Source organism: Anas acuta, chromosome 9, assembly GCF_963932015.1.
Source record: "Anas acuta chromosome 9, bAnaAcu1.1, whole genome shotgun sequence".
Classification (NCBI taxonomy): domain Eukaryota; kingdom Metazoa; phylum Chordata; class Aves; order Anseriformes; family Anatidae; genus Anas; species Anas acuta.
Genome location: NC_088987.1, coordinates 25745137 through 25765419, shown reverse-complemented (window position 1 = coordinate 25765419; position 20283 = coordinate 25745137). Strand labels below are relative to the sequence as shown.

General features: G+C 36.9%; 1 long non-coding RNA gene across 2 annotated transcripts in view; it reads right to left on the bottom strand.

Moving 5' to 3' along the window:
- LOC137861208 (uncharacterized) overlaps positions 1-20283 on the bottom strand; it is a 49661-nt gene that overhangs the window by 14014 nt on the left and 15364 nt on the right. Inside the window, exon 1 of one of the 2 annotated variants that reach the window (XR_011099471.1) lies at positions 1369-2389. The exons of the other annotated variant lie outside the window; for it this stretch is intronic. This is a non-coding gene — a long non-coding RNA (uncharacterized lncRNA). Of the gene's footprint in view, positions 1-1368; positions 2390-20283 lie in introns of those variants that run through there. 2 annotated transcript variants of the gene reach the window in all.

Here is a 20283-nt window from a genome sequence, read left to right as displayed (position 1 = left end):
AATGGGTGTTACTGTGGGTAGATAAACACATCCAAGAATAATCCACACTTCAGTTAGTTAGGTGAACAGATCTGCAATGCTAAAGGAAGTGCTACCTGGAAGCTGTTCCAATATGACACATTGCAGCAACCTCTGAATGTCTTGCAGAACATACAGGTGATGCTTATGGATTTTTCCTAGGCTTGTGCAAAGCATCTCAAAGACCCTTATTATTTATACAAGGAATGCAATATGAACTTATACAAAAAAATGCTAGAATGAGGTGCTAAACAAGAACAGAATTAACAATGAGGAATCCTTCCTCAGATACAACATGCTATTTAGACAGACATTGATGAATGAAGCCTGTGACATCCTCTCTCTGGAGCACAGTAAAGAGATGATTCACATTTCAACAACAGGAAAGTCATTGCCAGAAGAGGGATGAGTAGATGTAAATAATGGCAGAAATATGCAGACCATTTCTAAAGTACAGTAAGGGCAGAATATGTAGCAAGTAAACATACTTTGATATTTAAAACAAGGTGATGCTTGGCATTGGTATCTTACATTTATGCAGAACTTCTTATTCTAACCAAATCCCATTTCTTCAGGTAAATTATGCTGAAACCTGGAAAATCCTAAAGCAGATAAAAGCAACCCACCAAGCTTGAATGAGGGAAACACATTGATGCTCAAATCAATGTAGTCAAAACTAGTTCTTAGAGAAGGTGCTACAACACCATCACTGTCCCTGTAAAACAAGCTGCACAGATTTCTGACAAGAATATTCTGATTCAGAGATAGAGAAAGAGGAGGGAAACCCACCCCGAGGGTAAGCCAGACACTGATAAATCCTGTTGTTAAAACCATTCAAGTATCCAAGTAAAGCAAGCAATCCCTCTACCATCTGCAAATCACATTCAATTGAAAAGCATGATAAAAGAATGTACATTGCAGATCTGAAAGCCAAGTAAGTATCCTTAAGAGATTGTGATGCTCACCCTCATATATATAAAGAGATTTCCTCTAGCAACTCCCATGCTGTTTTTTCCCCACTTCCGCCCACTCCCATCCATCACTCTTCAATGGCTGTTGGCTGAAGCATGCCTTCCATCCACTGATCTCCCTTCAGCCCAGCTACACAGCTGTTCTGGCTTTACAGCTGAACATCAGACAAGAGGTTTCATTAAAAGTTGGAAAAATAAAATAGAACAAACAGAAATAGTATCCTCTTTCCTCAAAGAAATGTAAAAGACCTTCATTTACTCACTTGACACCAGGAAGAAAAAAATATATATATATTATTTATTCCTTTCAACTAGTCATTCCCACCTAGGTCTTCTCACAGTTTCAATAACCTACCCCCCCCCCCCCCCCCCAAGTTACCTCCTCCTCCCTGAAACACAACAGGATTTAGAGCTACCCTGTGGTACCCCTCTTTATAGACTGGCAGGTGAATCAATTAAATTCCCACAGCTGTCTACCCTGAAAATCCCTGCACTCAGTTCAGGCAGCTGTGGCCCTTCCTCTAGCAAAAGGAATAAGATTAACTCCTTCCCTGCCATCCCCTGGTCTTAGTTTATGTAACCCATTTCATACACCATAACCTCCAAACAGGTACTCAAAGCCCTTAAAGCCTGAATAAAATGAAACCTGAAAAAATATTCCAACAGCTATGTTGCATCTGATTTTTTTTATTTTTTTTTAATGCAGAGACCTAGTCTATTAATTTCCATAAAGAAACTAAATTTGATAAATAGATAACATTATAAAAAGAAAATGTAATTAGCATGTAACCTTGGTAGATGTAAACTTACTGGTACCCAGGAGTAATAGCAGTTTATGTGAAAACTAGAATATTACTATAATTATGAAAATGAATGTATAATTTATGCACAGAAGATGGAAAATATGCAAGGTGTGTAGAGGATATGATTATATTACATTTTCTTGTTTCTATTGATAGCTGATAAATCTTTAGAATATGTTGAAACAATGCATTATTCTGCATGATTTTTGGATGGCTGTGATTTCTGATAAAGTTTTTTTCTTTTGTTTTTAATTAAACTCCATTTTACAACAGCAGCCCTTCCCCTGTTTTATTATGCCAAAGAAGCATATGGAAATATAAACTCTGAGATGTTACTGATTTATTTTGATGTTGGAGCATTTTGCTCTTGTGTAAACATTTCTTGTGACATGAATATGGATAGTTTCAGATCTTAGAAGAGTTCATTACTAAAGGTAGCATATGTTTTGACTCCTGAACCATGAGGGAAATGAGAACACCCAGCTTGCCAAACAGTAAATTGTAAACAGTTGGTACACCCCTAAGCAAAAGACTGAAATAATTACTGTATCTGTGTTTTAGAGTAGCCAGCTCATTTTTATGTCTCATTTTTGTTTGTTTGTTTGTTTTTTCATTTTGCTGATTTTTTTTTCCTGCTAGGTTTGTAGATGTAGTCTAAACATATACTTTGGGCCTGCAGCATCGTGATTCTACGCATACAGATGTCAATGTGGATTCATGGATTCCTGGATACCCTATGACCATGTATAAAAGCCTGTGTTGAAGGAGTCAGTCATCTGTTTCACTTCCAGACCTACTCATAAAATACGTTTGTGTGTTGTCTTTTAACCTGGACTCCATGTTGTAAGGTACCAGGCTTCTCCAGCCCATCAAGGGATTTTGAATACTTTCACCACTTTGAATATCATGAGAAACTGAGGTCAGTAACTATTCCGGCACACTTACACAGAGCTTGGCCAGAGCTGAATGACATGAATGGTTATTTTATGTGTCATCTCTAAATTCTCACTGAGTTTTTTCTCACTGAGTTTTTCTGAGGAGCCTGGCATCCTCGTGTCCCCACCCCTCACGGAGCTGCCCTTCCACATGGTTCAACTCGTGCTAGGATTGTTCCTGCTGTTATGGCAGCAAGGATGAAGGCTGTGCTCTGCTGTCCTTGGGGATACCTCCCCACACACAAATACTGCCTTGAAGAGTGTCCCCTTCTCTTTATGAAACAGCAAAAAACACAGAGCTGGATGGGCATACAGAGATACATGATAAATGTGTTAGATGTTTAGATATATGTATAGATATTCAGAGATACATAGACATTATGGCTTTTAAGAGTAAGCTGACATTCCCCTCCTTACTCTGCCATGTTTTATTGTTCCTGCTGAAAATTAGGCACCCAACCTTGTCCTCAGGACAGGGAGGAGTGGGGTGGGGAATTGCACACACCAGTCTGAACATGGAGGTTAACAGATGAGATTTGGGTATATTTGTTATCTGCTTTGGTGTGCCTGCCTTGACTTGACCATAAATGCCCTTCTGTGACCAGGTTCCTATGCTTGATTTTCCTTCTCAGCAGTCCCCCATATTTTTCCATATGCACAGCAGAGTTCTTGGTGCCCTCTGCTACATTATTTAAGGGATTTGAATGGAGCTGAAATGGTGGACATAGATGAAGCAAAGATACAACTTTAAAAGTAGGAGAGAAAGCTGTCCAGTCACTCAGCTGCTACCTTATCACATGATAGCTTGTGAGTTGCATTCATCACTCCAGATAAATCTGTCCTGGACGTCAGCATTTAAAGATCTTAGGTGCTTATCTGTCTTTGGGAATCTGGGTCAAATGGTTTGCCTTGGTCCAAGCAGAAGGTTGATAACATAGTTAGGATTAGGAATCCTGGGTCCTGAGTCATAGGTTAGTGCTCTTTCTAGCACCAGATACACAACCAATCACACCAGATTCACATCTGGTGTTGGCTAGAGTCAGGACTTGAGTTTATGAACCACTACACTGTATATAATACCATAACCACGTCTGGGTACATAAGGTTAAAAAGAAAAAAAAAAAAAAAAAGGCAAGACTTCTTCATGTATTCCCCTCTCCCAGGGAAAAGAATGAAAGAACAACATGCTACAGATGAGACTGACATTGTTTAACATCTTAATGGGTGATAGTCAGGCATTATGGTAAAGAGAACAGGGAGAGACACCACACAGCCTTGCATGCGCTCCGTCTCCTGGTCATTACCACTGCTCTCTCAGCACCCAAAATCCCATAGAGTCAAGCAGCTCCGCCTCACAGGCATCCACTGAATGCTCCTCTTGACATACATGTGCATGGATTTACCCAACTTTGTTACATTAGAATTGTCAAGAAGAAGCACTTCCCAGGAGCATGTATAGCATTATACACCATCAGCATAGGCATAAGCAAATCACTTTTTCTTAATGCTGGGCTCAGTGGTCTAACACCTGGACCTGGTATCACATTAAATACTATTGAAGAAAGGCAAATGAGCTCTAGCGTTCAAGTTAGTATCAATATACTATGTCAGGCATTCATCATACACCTTTAACAAATCTCTAGAAATTCTTTTTGTCCCAAAAGTTATACATTTGGCAAATTCATCTCTTGTGTAACATTATTGTCTTCCAGTGTAGTTACATGAAGGATGAATTAATCCTGTTACCAAATGATTTTTTACAAACAAATAATTGAGGTTAACTGAATGAGAAATAAATAGACTCTGCTATTTAAAAGCCAAAGTGAGACAAAAACTGCTTCCCCTATTAACTCCTTTAAATCTCTGCAAAAAAAGTGTCAAAGGTCAGGAAATATAACACAACCCTGAACTGCAACGTTGTGTGTTCTTTCAGCAAAAGGAGGAACTCAAGTACTAGTGAAGGACAAGGAATTGATCAAGCAGCAACAAGTTCATTCTTCCAACATATAAAGAGTAGAACATAGCTCCTTTGTTCCACATTTGTTCCATGCAGTTATCAACCAGAATTTACTTAGGGTTTCATTCAGTGTCATTGTAATGACTCATTCAAAGTGTATGGACAGAGTGGTGGCACAGAGATAACGGCCCCATTTTTCTCTCTCTCACCCCTACATTTCATGGACTCTGATCCACCTCGGGTTTTTAGGTAAAACAAAATGTAAAGCAGAAGAGAAAAGGGAAGAAAAGGTTCAAGACAAATAAGAAGGGTGTCAAATGTCAGAAGTACAGATTAGCAAATGCAGGCCTAACTTAGGTAATGGCAGTTTGAAAACTCGGAAAAGATCTGACATGTTCATGACTGATGTTGAAGTTATGTGGAGTATAGCAGATTTCATGTTGCTAGGTAGCATTTAGATGATAGCTGAGGCTAAAATCTGTTGTAATGAATAGGTACAGCACAGATATAGCTTAAGGAGTGATCTTAAGAGAGATTGCTCTTCACCGAATGCTTGCTGATGTTTATTTCTTTGGTCGTGAATCCTTCACTCTGCTTTAGCTCTTTTGCTCTAGCTGCAAGTTTTGGTATCACCTACCAATCATTTTAAGATCTTACAACAGAAAGCCATTTCATTTGGTTCATATGACTTGCAAAATACGTGGTACAAATCACATCACTATTTACTATATTAAAAAGACATAACCGAGACAGCTGGCAGTGTTCTCTGCCAGCGCATGGAAAATGCATTGTGGAGAAAGATGGTAAAAGCTGGCATCGCACAGTCTACATTTGGCTCAGTGTTTGTGATATGCTTTTCTCCAGTTAGAACAACTTATCTGTCCAGCTCCCTTGTTTCTGACTTGAAGGAAGTTTTCATCTTCATTAAAATTCATTGTTCCCTATTCTCCCTCTAGGGTTTCTTACTGTTAATTCTATCTTCACTATTATTATACATACTATAAATACCCTAGATCTGCTTGTCCTCTCCTTTGTACTCATTCTGTTGGCTTGGTCACAGCCACTTCCTACTACTTTTGTTTTGCTACTAAATAATTTGCCAATCAGTTTTAAAGAACACTACAGCATTTGATCTCACAGGGAAGATCAACAGGACTGTGGCCGTATCCTACTTTCACTGACCTCTATACAGCTGCTCCACAGTCCTTTCAAGCATTTTCTCTCAGAAGCCTCCTGCAACCAGACCTTCATACCTCACCTTCTGCATCTATCTCTCTGCAAAGCATTTTGTGCCTTTCTTTTTTTTTTTTTTAATGGAGGATGTTTTTATGTAAACACATTTGATTTTGATCTTATAGAAAATGAAAAGGCTATAGTAAGCAAGCTCTGAGAACACTGCAAGTATTACAAGTAGCAAATTTTACTCTTTAGCCATCCTTATTAAAAAAAATAAAATAAAAGCAGAAATAGCATACTAAAAATTTTGGTACACAAGATGTAATTTGTGTCTCCTCATAATAATTGGTGTAAATTCAGTTTTGTACCTAGGTAGCCCACTTTGGGAAAACACTAAAAGCAAGTCCTTAAAGAAAGTCTCAGAGAGAGAGGTCTTATCTAGAGTCTTATCTATAGTTAAAATCCAAGTCTGCACTTTCAGGGACTGCAGTGGTTTTCCTCATCCTCATTTTCACTTCCATGTTGTGCCTCATTACATTGTCTTTATCATATAACCTCTCTGGTATAGGTATTTTTTTGCATCAATGTCACCAACAGGAAAAGAAAATAATACTTAAATCTATAACAGCTGCATAAGCTTCACCCAAAACTTAACACACTGTAGATGTGTGAGCCTTCACTATTAAATGTTTTCAGCTGCTTATGTGATATACACATGTGGGAATTTAGCAAAGTGTTAGCTTGCAATGCTTCCAGCCAGTCATATATCTTTTGTCTCCATGTGTTGTTGTCTTCTATCTCTTGCACATCAATATACTTTACTCTTTACTACCTATCTTCAATTTTTATAATGCACCTAATATAAATCTACCTGAATGTTTGCATAATCAGGGAAAATATGTGCCTTAATATGAAGAGTTAGACAATTAGATGCAGAAATTGTTTTTTATGAAATTTCAACAGTATTCAATGTAAAATGGTAGATGGGCTCGATTTGGTTATGGAAAGAAATGGAAGATTTCAGTTGCTTACAATAAATTCTTGTATTTCAGAAATAAGACAGTCCATCAGCTCTTGTACATACACAGAAAAATGCTAACATGAAGCTGGACCTCAAATGTCGCTCACCCTTCCTGCATCACATCAGGTGAGGAAGGGTGATGGATTAAGATAGACAGGACTCTTCCACCATTTAGGCAAACCCTATGCCACACTCCCTTCTACAGTGTATGGATCAGGTCTGTTACTGAGGAGCATCACATGGGGCCACCATCATGCCTGCTTTACACCTTCCAAATCATTTTTCCAGAGAAAATTGAGGTTGTTCTGGATGGAGACTTGTAACCTTGACTCCAGAAACAGAAACGTCCATTGATGTCCACAGAATTAATGCTGCAAAAGTCACTTGTGCTGCTCTTCTCACCAGCCACGCAGCAGCAGCCCATCCTTTCTGCTGTACAGCACCTGCAGCAATACAGTAGGTTAGCGTAGTGTTTTAAGGATATAAACAATGAAAAATAAGGTCAGAAATTCTCTTTCTGTCACTCTAACACAACATTTGATAAAGACAGACAAGCCCCTGGCACACAAGCCTTTCACAGATCATGCAGATGAACTTGAACCCCCAAGTTTTTCCTGACACTGTCACTGAGTCTACTAAGTGCTAATACTTCTTTCTACAAACCTGGTCTCAATAATTTATCACTCTAATACATTAAAAAACAAAAACAAAACAAAAAAAAGTTTCAAACACTAGTATCCCTTGTATGCAAAGATTCCTCAGAAATGATCACAGCACTTTGGTAGCTGTGAAGGCAGTGAGTGGCTAGGGACTTTCACTCAGGGGCCAGTCTGCTCACAGAGCTGATGACATGGATGCATTGGCCCATCCTATTGCTTCTTATCACTCACAGACTGATTGTGTTTCCTGTCACAGCTCAGCTATTATCAAGTTCTGCTCTTCATATGTGGACCACAGTGAATTTGAACCAACTCCAGGAAAACATAGAGAGTTAGTTTGGATTCCCATATGTAGTGGGATATAATTTGACCTGTGTGGGCCACAGCTCTTACTCCTTAATCATGAAAATACCTTGGGAAAAAAAAAAAATATATATATATATATATATATATAAAGCTGCAGGCAGACTCATTAAGATTTTGCCCGTGGTATTATAACACTAGGAAAATCAGACACTGTCTTCAAGATTACAGCTAATTGAAATACAGGGTGTCCTATTGATAGTAACTTGTATAATTTCATATATGACTCTAGCCAGAAAAAATTACAGCTCCCTGTGAGAAGACCTCAGGTTAGCCAAAGCATTGAGGTCATTTTTTCTAGACCTATTTTTATATTGACCTCTCCAAATAAGATTAAACTTTTAAAATGCAAAAAACATGTTTTGTTACCATGTAAATTAGAATACTTAACTTTTCAAACAGAGAAACTTGGAAATAAACACAATCATAGACACCCAGATTCATAAGTCTATTATATCCAAATTTAGGCTTCTAAACAAAATTACTTGATTATTCACAGGCTGTGACCAACTAGAAGCTCCAGCTTCAACAATTATGAGTATTATGTATGCAGCCATGCATAATTAGGAAACCTAATGCCACTTTAGGACCAAATTTTAATCTTAAATATTCAAAAATTTTAGTCAACATGTGTGAATATACCAGCTGTGCATGTAAGGTTTTGCTCCAGTGCATCCAAATACATGTCTTCAACAGTTCTGCAAAAATGTAAATTCAGACAGGTCTCCCCAGTAGCTTACCATGTTTCTACTGTTAATGGCAAATGGTTTAAAGAGTTACCCAGATGTTTTTTGTCAATCTTCAGCTTTCTAGGATTACCTGTGTACCATGTCTTGAATGACAGAAATATCATGATCTCATAATTTATACATTGTTGAGTCACTATGTATTGTGCCCATGTGAAACACCTTAAAAACTGATATTTATGTTTTAAATCAAAGATTTATCTTTTGCCTTTCTCCAGATGTAGTGATCAGAAGGGAGACGGCAGTATTAGTACATCTGTATGACAAAAGAACAAGGCTGCAAGCAGAAAAAGTCACAATTGTGTCTCAGTTACAGCTGCAGATCCAAGCACATTGACATTTTACCATTCAGAATTGACTATCTGTTGCCTGTTTCCTAGAGACTACCATTTCTTATAATAGCATTTAAATTTACAGATTCAGTTAAATCATAAAAGCAGTGCAGATAGTGACGAGATAACATTTACCTTCTTGCCTGTTAATTCAGTCAATCTTTTGTTGTTGACTTCAAAGTGAAGAAGATGTAGTAATAAATGTGAAATTAGTATGCATTTCAGAAGTCCTGCAAGCACACTGCTCCATGTTTAAGAGTCACAAGAATGTTCTCTCTCTTACTCATTATTGCTTTACCTAAATATCTTCCATTCATTTCCAAGAGGACTTTTCTGTGATGTATGTCAATAGGTAATGTTCAACGTCAAAACATAAGACCATTGTCCAGGAATGAGAAGATTATGTAAATATTGCTTTTATTTACACCCTAAAAATATTATACAGAGATATTATATTTTTACTATAGATTACAGATGTATTATATTATTATTGTTATATTCATATATTATCCAGATTTATGTAATATTTTACCAACATTCACAGCAAACCTAGGCCAACATTTTCAAAAGTGACTAGTCATTATAAGTCATTTTTCACCAACAGAGGAGACTTAAAAATTGCCTGTTCGCAATGTCCTTAAATAGATCCTAGCTTGGTCATCCCAGAACTTCAGGATGCTGAAGCTAATCCCTCTTTGCAATCTTGGGAAAAGTGACGTGATTATGAGCCAGTTCTGGCTTTTTGAAACATATTTACTCTTAGCATTCATAAGCACCAGTGCTAAGGGGTTTGTATGTGGCCTATTGACTGCACACAGAGGTTTTACAATGGTCATGTTCACTGACAGCTTTCGGTGAGGAGGGACCCAATTCACATAACACCTCTGCCCCGTGACTGGCCGAATAAAACCTGTTTGAAGAGGTGGGAATCAGTTGGTCTATACAGAGTGAGGAATGTATATTAAAAGCTTTATATGTATTTTCAGACATCACCAATACCATTTTTGAAATATTTGGATTTCACATAAGCCTTCACAAATATTGGCAGATCATGGAAATATCCAGTACAATGTATAAAATAACTCGCAAATTATACTGGGCCAGTCCAACATTATTTGCAATTAAATTCTTCTTTCCTTTTATTTTTTTTCCACCTGATATCATTAAAAATAATTATTACTCTTCCAAGTTACAGTCAGGATCAAAGTTTCGTTGTGCTAAGTGCTGAATATTCAGAAGACACAGTCCCTGCTCCAAGGAGGCTGCTAATTTAAGAGACAAAAAAAAAAAAAAAAAATCCAGATCCAGATGGGGAAACGCAATAGGAAATGCAATATAACATACAAGCACAGTGGTTAAGGTGATGATAGCTTCACATCTTAGCCAAGAGCCTGCAAACTGAACAGAAATGGTTGATAACTACACCCATCCAGTAACCCATTGATTCCAGTGGGGCTCTGACAGGCAGCTAGAGCTTCCTTTAAAGTTCTAACACTGAAATGAGGGTATATTAATACCTCCACGAAGGTTTTTTCTCCTTCTATTTTGTTAATTCTATTTGTCTTATTGCTACTTTTTACTACTTTCATTTTTACCCTCTATCTATACTCTTGATCAGACTAGGTTGCTTCTGGTTTCATATAGCTAAAACTATTCTATTTTACTTTAGCTTTTTAATTTAAAAATAAATGAGCCATTTTTGATTTTATTTTTCAAAGCTCCCTTTCATTCTTTCAATTTATTCATTTTCAGCTAGTTATGTCCTTTACAGTTGTCTGCTTTTACTGTTTAATTCCACTGCTTCCTCCTCCCCCTGTCTCAGAATTATTTTAAACATTTAGTTCTGGTTCCCTCCCCCTCGCCAAATTCTCAAAGAATCATATTACTTCTACAGTCAGCACAATGTCTTGATTATCATTAAGTTGTCTAATTTTAATCTTTACTAATGCATTCAGCAATATGAATTCCAAAATAAAGTACTATATGAAAAATAGTGTGAAAATAAACTATCTAGTAATGATTAGATTTCCTGCTGATTGCCTGGCTTTATGTGAAATGATGGCAATCACATGTTCAAAGCATGCCAACTGAAGTGTGGCTACCATACTTAGCAGTTCAGTTTCTTATGTGACAGTAGTATGAAATAGAGAAAATAACCTTTCCAGGGTTCTAATGTCTTATAGTGCTTAAAGAGGAAATTGTGTCAGAACTGAGAAAGAAGATGAATCTTTAACATAACAACACATAGGCTAAGCAATGTCAGAAGAAAATGTTTTGTGCTAGAAAAAAAAAATGCTGTCTGTTACTTTAAGAATGTTTGCTATTGAATGAGGACTGGTTAAACTAGACTGCTCCTCAAACTAGACTTATTGTGTATCAATCCAAGCCTGGAAAGGTTGGATATTTCTTCAATGACGAGTTAACAAAATGTAAGTTGAAGAAATTAAATGTCTTTCTGTTTAAAAGAAGAACCTGCATCGAGTTGACCACAGATACTGCAAAGGGAAAAGTTAAAGTTTCAGACATCAGTGGCATTATTTTGGGTCCTCCTGCTCTGTATAAATTTTGCCACAGCCCTTCTTACCATAACATTGAAGGAGCTTTGAGTGGTTCTGACTGGAGCATGATTTGCATTAGCTGCCTCCTCTGCTCTGCATCCCTCTTCCTCCATGGGGAGAGAGATGTCAGAAGGGCAGGACTTGGAGTTGAGGGCTTTTGCTTTTCTCTGGTTTTAAATGGGCAAACGTGGTCTTAAGTGTTTATGGCAACAAAGACTACATTAAAGATGCATTTGCTCTTGGATGGGGAGGTAAGTTTTCATATGCTCCCTGCTTCCAGTAGAAGCATACAGGAGAGGTGTCACTTTAGTTGCTATATCTGAGACAGAAGTTGTGATTTTGATGGTATAGTAAGAGCAAACATTCCTACTGTCAAAAACATCCTTTTATCAGCATAGTTTTCTACTTGGGGAACTAGTACAAACTATGCAGCAGAAGGACATTCCTGCAGGTCTACAGTGAATCTTAGGATAGGTCTGCTAATAAAGCTACTCTAACATTATACAGGTAGACAATGCCTCAAGCTGATTCTCATGAAATTTCTGCCTTTTGCAGAAATGAGTTTCTTTTCCTAGTAGACACTTCTGTTCCTCTTTAGGAGACACAGTGGATATAAATTTCATCCCAGGGATTAAAATGAGTGTAACTGAACACGGTATTCAGACATATTACAAAAGATCTAACAGGTGAGTGGATTTCAAAGTCTCTACAGCATAGTCAGGAATCAAGAAATATAAAAAAAAAATCATGACATAGGTGACTGCAATGTGTTTCTATATTGATAGTAAAGTACCATATACTGCACTTGACATTGTCCCTGTATGAACCACAGTCTGTTCCTGTGTGTATAATAAGCCTCAGAAGTTGCCTTTTTTGCATGTAGAGGCCCAATTAAATTCTCCAGAATCCACTTTCACAGCAGTTGATCATGCAATGAACTGCAGGATCAGAGCCTAAGAATATCAGGAGGAATCTGTATTCTCACAATGTTTTATAACTCTTACTAGCTAATTCAGTGATAACCCATATCTAAAGCAAGTTTAAATCTCATGGTATAGCAAAAAAATAATAATAATAATAGTGTCAGAGGAAACATTGTATATATACTGTATTGAAAGATTATTCAAAGCTTCTAAAATTTAAAAATAATGTTTATTTAAAATTTTAAAATTAAATTTAAAATTTAAATTTAAAAGTTAAAAGTTAAAATTAGTTTATTTAAAAATTTAAAAATAATGAGTTTATTTTATTGGTATAATTAAACATTCTTGAACATTGGCTTATATCATACTTAAAACTAATTTTATAGTTTCTGTATTAGTATACTGCAGCTTACTTACGGGTAGAGAAAGACACAACATCTAACCCATCACCTCTAACTTACAACTGTCAGAGCCAATGCTCTAGTTGATAGCATTATTGGCTCCATGCAAAGATCTTCAACAGCAAACTAGGCTTTTGCCATGTAACTCTCATTAAAAGCATCTGGGAGAGTAAATCCTTGTGTGACTAAAGTGCAGCAATACGTTTGCTAGTAATATACCTTTCAGTCTTTGTGACTCATCAGTCTCATCTGTGATAGCATGATACAGGTAAATCTGGTGGACACACTTCCATTTTATTTATACATTTATACAGTTCATTAAGCTGTAAATCAGTCACCTTTTGGAAACTGACAGTATCATTTTGGCATATGAGTGCTACCTCAGAGGTCCACAAGGTTACACACTGCAGCCCCATTTTGCAGTTTATAGATGGTCTTAACCAATACATACTTCAAAACTACTTCAAAGGTGTTAGTAAATACTGGGTTTAAGTAGTCATTTCCGGTAATTGTCATGTTGTTTTTTACTTTGTGACTCTTTTTGGTGGCCTTGACAGGTACATACACCTTTCCATAATTAAGCAGAGGTTTATATTGCAGTTACAGGTATTCTTCACTATCAGGTATAAATAGTCATTTTTTAAAGGTATTTAGGTGTTTTGATTTAGTAAATGAGTTATGAATCTAAGTGTTCTTAAAAATCTGCCCTGAATTCTAGTACACCACCATATGTTGGTTCATTCATGCTTGTGCACAGCCTGCAATTCCACTGGAGCAGGATTTGTGACTGACCACAACAAGGATTGCATGCTTGAATATTCTGCAAGTGGCATCAAAGTCTTCATGTCATAAATTTTGCTGAGAACAATGTAGCAATATATTTTTCTAAATGTAATAATCCTACTGTTGGATGTTCATACCTATTTGTGTCCTCTGTTGACCATTTTTTTCCACGGTGTACTTTCATAACCTTAGGTTATAAATAATTAATACAATTTAATGTTCAATACTAGTGAAAAGTATATAGTTGATGTATCTTTAATAAAGTATGTTACCACAAAATGTACATGTGAGCTTTGAATGAACAGAAGGCTAAGATGACCTGTGATATGTTCCAAATATCAAAAAATATATATATATATATATAATATATATACAAGGGTTCTCAGTGAAGAACCTTTTGTTAATATCTGACCTGACCCTCCCCTGTCACAGCTCCATGGCCTTCCCTCTGGTTCTATCCCTGTCTGCAGAGAGCAGAGCTCAACGCCTGCCCCTTTGCTCCCCTCATGAGGAAGCTGCAGGCTTCCATGAGACCTCCCTTCAGCCTGCTCTGCTTGGGGCTGAACAAACCAAGAGACCTCAGCTCCTCCTCATACATCTTGCCCTCTAGACCCTTCACCATCTTCATAGCCCTCCTTTGGACACTCTGATAGTTTTATGTCTTTATTGAATCATACAAACTTATCTGAGGCACACAAAATTGGGGAATATGAATGTACACTTAAATATGTGTGTGTGTATACACACATCTATAATTGTGTATGTGACATATATGCATATTACGTATATTGTTATTGTATGTAAATATAGCACATATGTATATGTATTACATATAGTGTGCAATGGTTATATACATATAAATATTGCAATCTTCTCAGTAGTTTTAAATGTTTGCAAAAATTGATCCCAGCAGCTGAGAGAATTAATCATATGTTTTTCCTACTAAATCTAGTTCAAAATTAATTTCTGTACACAAGTTATTTTACTGATAAAAATTCTTAGTTTAGATGTAGAGATATAAATCTTTAAATATAGATTTCCATTTGCAATTTTCAGTCTATAAAGTCAAATATATAAAAGTATGGCTGATACAATTTGGGTAGTTTCATCAAGATCAATAGTTATGCTGATTAACACCAGCTGAGGATCTGACCCAACAAATAGCTAACTATATAATGAGCAAAATAAACTCTGTTATTAATTTAAAAAAGGGCTAACAAATACTTAATCCAAATGTTGGGGTTTCCAGAGGGTGTTCCAAAGCACGTAGGCAGTTGCGGGCTATTTGGGAGTGGATCAATGTGTCAAGCTGTGGAGTTCCCACATTTCTCTGTTCTCGACTGTAAACCCTTTGCATATTTTGAGAGTAAAGGAGGAGTCTACATTTTTTGCAGATGCTGAAAGCATGCCGAATCCCCCTATTACAAATATTTCTACATACTGCCAAATGCTCCCATTGGGCATACTCTTTGTATCCCCTATAACTACTGGTTTTGCTTAGTCCATTACTCAATAATCACCAGTCCATCTGGAATAGTCTGGTCAGAGAAAAAGGGTACCAGAAATTCAGACACATCTAGCTGAAGAAACTGGGCTGTTAATAAATCCAGCCAGCTGAGATTTATTACATAATTTTTGCTTTAGAAGAAAATATAAAGCACTGCCTCACAGGTGCAAATATGTTTCACTAAAGATCATGTATTGACATGACTTGAAATGATAACAGTATTTAAAAGTATGATGTGAGAGAAATGATCTAGCGATAATAGATATAAATTTCTCTTAGACCCATATTTTCCAGTCATTCATCTATCACTGACTTCTGTAGGGCCAAGAGTTCAATCCTGATGAAATCCTAATGACTTGGGAAAAACTGAAAGTATCTGAGCTTTAAAAAATTTTACTTTCCACCTATAAGCAGTACTTGAGATCAAGTATGTTTTCCCTGGTGAATCTGAAAAGAAGAGAATTCATGTATTTGCTACCTTCTACTTTCTACATGCAATTTTTCTATTTTCTTATCATTCTGTAACAATGAAAGATGCCACATTAGTGCATAGAGCCTTAATCTTAACTTGTCAGATGCATTCCTTCCTTTCACTATAAAAAAATTGCATTTCACATTTTCTTTCCTTAGACTCCAAATTTACAAACACTTAAGCATGTGCTTAATATTAAGTCTCATTTGGTACAGAATGGGAAAGCAATGAACTATACTTAAGAGGCATCAGTGCTCTACAAAAATACTGTATAGGTGTTTTTGTAGACTACATTTAATTATTTTAATACCAAATTGAACTGTTTCATCTCATCAGTAATATACGACAGAAATCTTGAAGCTGCTTTTTAGACTTCTTTTGATCTGGTGAATATTTTCTGTTTTTGATAATTCTTCGAACAACCCAGTGATTTAATTGCAGCTCCTTTTCCTCCAGCCTAGCAGTGAAGCCAGAGCTATCCCACATTAAAGGCAGTGAAAATAGACTAGACAGATTTACAATAAAAATATTTATATTTAATGTTAGTATTTCTATAGTAGGTCACTAAAGGAATAATAAAAATGGCAGGCTGTTGTTACTGCTTTAAAAAAAGGGATTTTTATTTAAGCAAATCATGTCAGTGTCTGAAGCCTACTGGATTATCTTCTAACATATGGTAAGCATTGGTTATGTGGTGTGCTGGCTTGCATTTCATTGTTGGAAAAGCATAGAAAACTGATTTTAGTATGCCTTTGCTCTTAGCAGCAGGGTATAATCATTTTTAAAAGAAATTATGGAATCAAGCATTAGCATACTGTGTAAATTTAGGATTTATGGAAGGATGTCATATATCACACACATATATTGCTTTGGGATGCTTAGGAAATCTTCAGTACCACGTCACTGTTTTGTAGTTTTTTAAAAAGATAACTAAGCACATGCAAAAAGATAGCAATTCTAAGATAAATTCTTTTTAAAAATTACATTGTTAGGTGTTCAATAAACACACTGAAATATTAATATATTATCGATTTTACAGCCACTAAACTTTCAATAATTTTCTTCTGCTAATGCGTCAGTTATCATTATCCCTGAAGGTATTAGTTAAGCCCCAGGTATTAGCACCTTGCAGCCTTCCCACTTCTACAGGATTTTGTTTGGGTGCCTGGAGGTGGGAGGTTGCACAGAGGTGGAAGCAGGGTTCCTGGCACCCACAGGAGAGAAAATCATCCCCTTGAGAAGAACGATGGGCCAACTCCTGCTCTTTTCTACATACACAGGGAACCAATGTAGTGCCAGCAGGTGACACAGTCTTGCTGGCCCCCCACACACACATCCTGATGGAAAAAGGATGAATGCATAAGATTTTTACCCAGTAAGGCCCTGTGAAACAAGCCCTGCTCCAACACTTGCAGCTATCAGGGTGATCTTTTCAAACAACCTGTACCTTTTCACTCCAAATGGGAAACCAAAATTGTAATTAAAAGGTGAGAGCATGGCACACGTTATGTACTCACAAACTCACACTTGTTATGGATGGTAGACTTGACTTGATCATTAAGATTTCAGGGGCTTAATTAACCTACTAATGTCAAAATGAAAATAATCTGTTCCAAGCATTTATTCTAAATGCTTGATGCTTTGAAAGTTCATTTCTAAATCGCTTTCTCCTCCAACAAAATTCAGAGATGGGAAGATTCCTGTCCTGGACTCTCCACTGCTGTCACTTTTGTTCCACCAATTTTCTGTAACTTACCACCTCCCATTTGATCATTTCTATTTCTTCTGCACTTGTGTTTAAATAAGGCTGTATGTTGTTCATCCACACAGTGACAGCTAAGCCACAAAAAAAAAAAAAAAAAAAAAAAATTAAGAAGGGTATTTAAGGGTATTGCCTGTTACAGGCCAGTTTTGTTGGATTCTGGCTATATGGGGTTTGCAGTGAAGCCACTGTGGTGATGAGTCCTGGCAGCAGGCTATGAAGAGAGGGCACAAAGTCAGGATAACCCGCGCTTTTTCACTGCACCATGTCCCATGCTTTACTAGTGGTAATGGACTGCCCGTCATAGATGCTCAGCAGAGAGTGACCAAATCCTTTTGAGATATGGGACCAACACATGTTGTGAGTGTCAAGCACTAGGCAGAAAGTAACACTGCATGAAAAATGAAAGTTGCTAGTTCCTGGAGACAGCCAAGGTGAGAGAAGAGGGGATTTGGACTGCAGAAGGCTGCTTCATTTAAAGGCCAAAAAGACTATAATGATGGAAGCTGCTCTTGATGCAAATTATGGTTAACAGACATGTTGTGGTCATATAACAACTGTTCAAATGTGGTTGCTTAAGTATACTGTATCCTGACATTTTACTAGGTGCCAGCCCTGGTCTTCTGCCTTCAGCTTGGTTCTTGCTTGGTGGGAGACAGAAAAGTAAATCAAGACTCAACAATACCAATGCATTGGATGTCTTAAACTTTAAACCACTAATTGTTCATACGAGAAACTGGCACAGCCAGAAACAATATAAATTATCAAAAATTATATCATTAAAAAAATAATAAAATAAAAATAATTTTAAAAAAAGTTAATCTGTAACAATCTAAAGGAATCCCAATTTTTGCTGTTGCTCCATGTTCTGACAGTGCCATAGCCAGGTTCCTGGGTCAGCCAGGCTCTCTAGATATAGCACTTGAATGGACCATAAAGTAATTTGCATTTGTGCAAGAAAGGGGATATGTGGTAAAATCACAGGAAAACACCTTTGCTGTCAGATGTGAGCCTCCAAGGTCTGCCCTGCTAGAGAAGTTTTCTTTCTCCTTCTCGCCCTGACCTGGCCCCTCGTTCCATGCTGGTGTTCTGCAAAGCCTGGGGACATGGGGGTTGAGCTGGCTGCCTCTGCCCAGGTGTCCATGAGGGCAGTGCTAGAGAATGGTTCTCTGACCCATTACATCATTTTGAAATGCAATTATAACTAATTAGTGTTTAGCATTGGCTGTCTTTAGTGTTTATATTGGTTTGTTTCCATGAAGTGAGATTTCTGGGTTATTTATTACTGCTAATATTTTATGCTCTGCTTTGACAGTCACCTTATGTTCAGTCAGTTGTTGTTTTGTGTTGTGTTGTGGGTTTTTTTTTGTTTTGTTTTTTTCAATTATCCTGATTTCATGTACAATTCCTGATCTTTATTTGACCTTTCTCTTCAACGAGTCCTCTCAGAACAGAAGTTTGTCCTTGTTGCAGTTGGATTGTGAGGGCTGGACTGTAGAATGACTGCACAAGAAGTAAGGAATTTGTTTACAAACAATTTGTCAGGGTAAGTTTGCCCAAGCATTCAAGCTATCCAAATTTCACATAAAATACACCTCTTACACTGAAGAAGAGTAAACAAAAGCTGTGGCTCGTGGTTGGTTTTATATTTGCATTTTCCGTCAGGGGGGTTATTTGATCCTCTCTGCAGGGAGCATTTACTTGAAAGATGGGTCTCAGCCACGAATTGTAAATTCCATTTCACCCTTCCAAAAAGTTTGGGGTTATTCAGAGCTCCCAAGTTTTGATCCTTGTCCATTCCAAACTTAGTCTGTGGAACAAGAGCTACCTTTATGCTTCAGCTGTCTTTTAAATATACATTCCTCTTTTTCACACTTGATCATTTCTCAGCCTCTTGCTCAAATATGACAATGTCAGCTCAAGCATGTGCAACAAACTCATAGTTCAAAATCTTTGAACTTGGCTCTGCAACACAAGATAATCTTAAGGAACAACTGCAAATTAAATGCTGTAATACAACATTCACATACATGTTATCTGATAATGTACACCGTGATTTAAATCCTACTACTGTCAAATTCTTTGAATCATTAAATGCACAACACTATATGGACAGCATATTCATTCTAGAAATGTTTTGACATTTTGGATCAAAACACTTTTTAGTGTGGTTAGCTAACTTTCTTAGCAATTGTTCTCTGGTGTGCTGCATAAACTAAGAACACTTTATCAGTTATGGTGAATTAACATTTTTATCTCAAGACTAAAAACACATATTCAACAGTGGGTGCTTTCTAGAGAAGGATAACATCGATGACTCATTAAGAACCAATGGCTGTTGTGTCTTGATGTTATGGAGGGCTGGGATACTATGAACCCAAACTTCCGCCAGTAAGACATTTTCTTTTACATTGAAAGAAAGTAAACAACAGCATTAAAAAATAAAAATAAAAGTAAAAACACCACCAACAAAAAAAGTGCACAGAGATTTGACTTCCTGAAACCACAAAGGTTGCTGGCATTTCAGTGCTATAAACTATGCAGCTGGATTAGGTCAATTAGTCCCCAAACAGAACATTAAATAATCATTACTAATATTAGTTTATGCAGTCGTATTCTGTTACAAAAGTAATATTTTAAGGGTGAACAGCAATACATTTTCAATTTCCTTGTAGCCACTTAGTACAAAGTCAGAATCCGGAGAGTAATGCATTTAGAAGTATAACAGTTCATCCTGCTTATTTTCCTGAAAGCTCTAATAACAATTTATTTTTACTTTTCTACATCCCTGGTTATTAAACTGCTGTTACATCATCTACAGCAAACACTTGAAAGAGATGAGGGAAGAAGAGAAAGGATGTGTTAAAAATGCAGTTACATCACTGTTGTGCAGCCT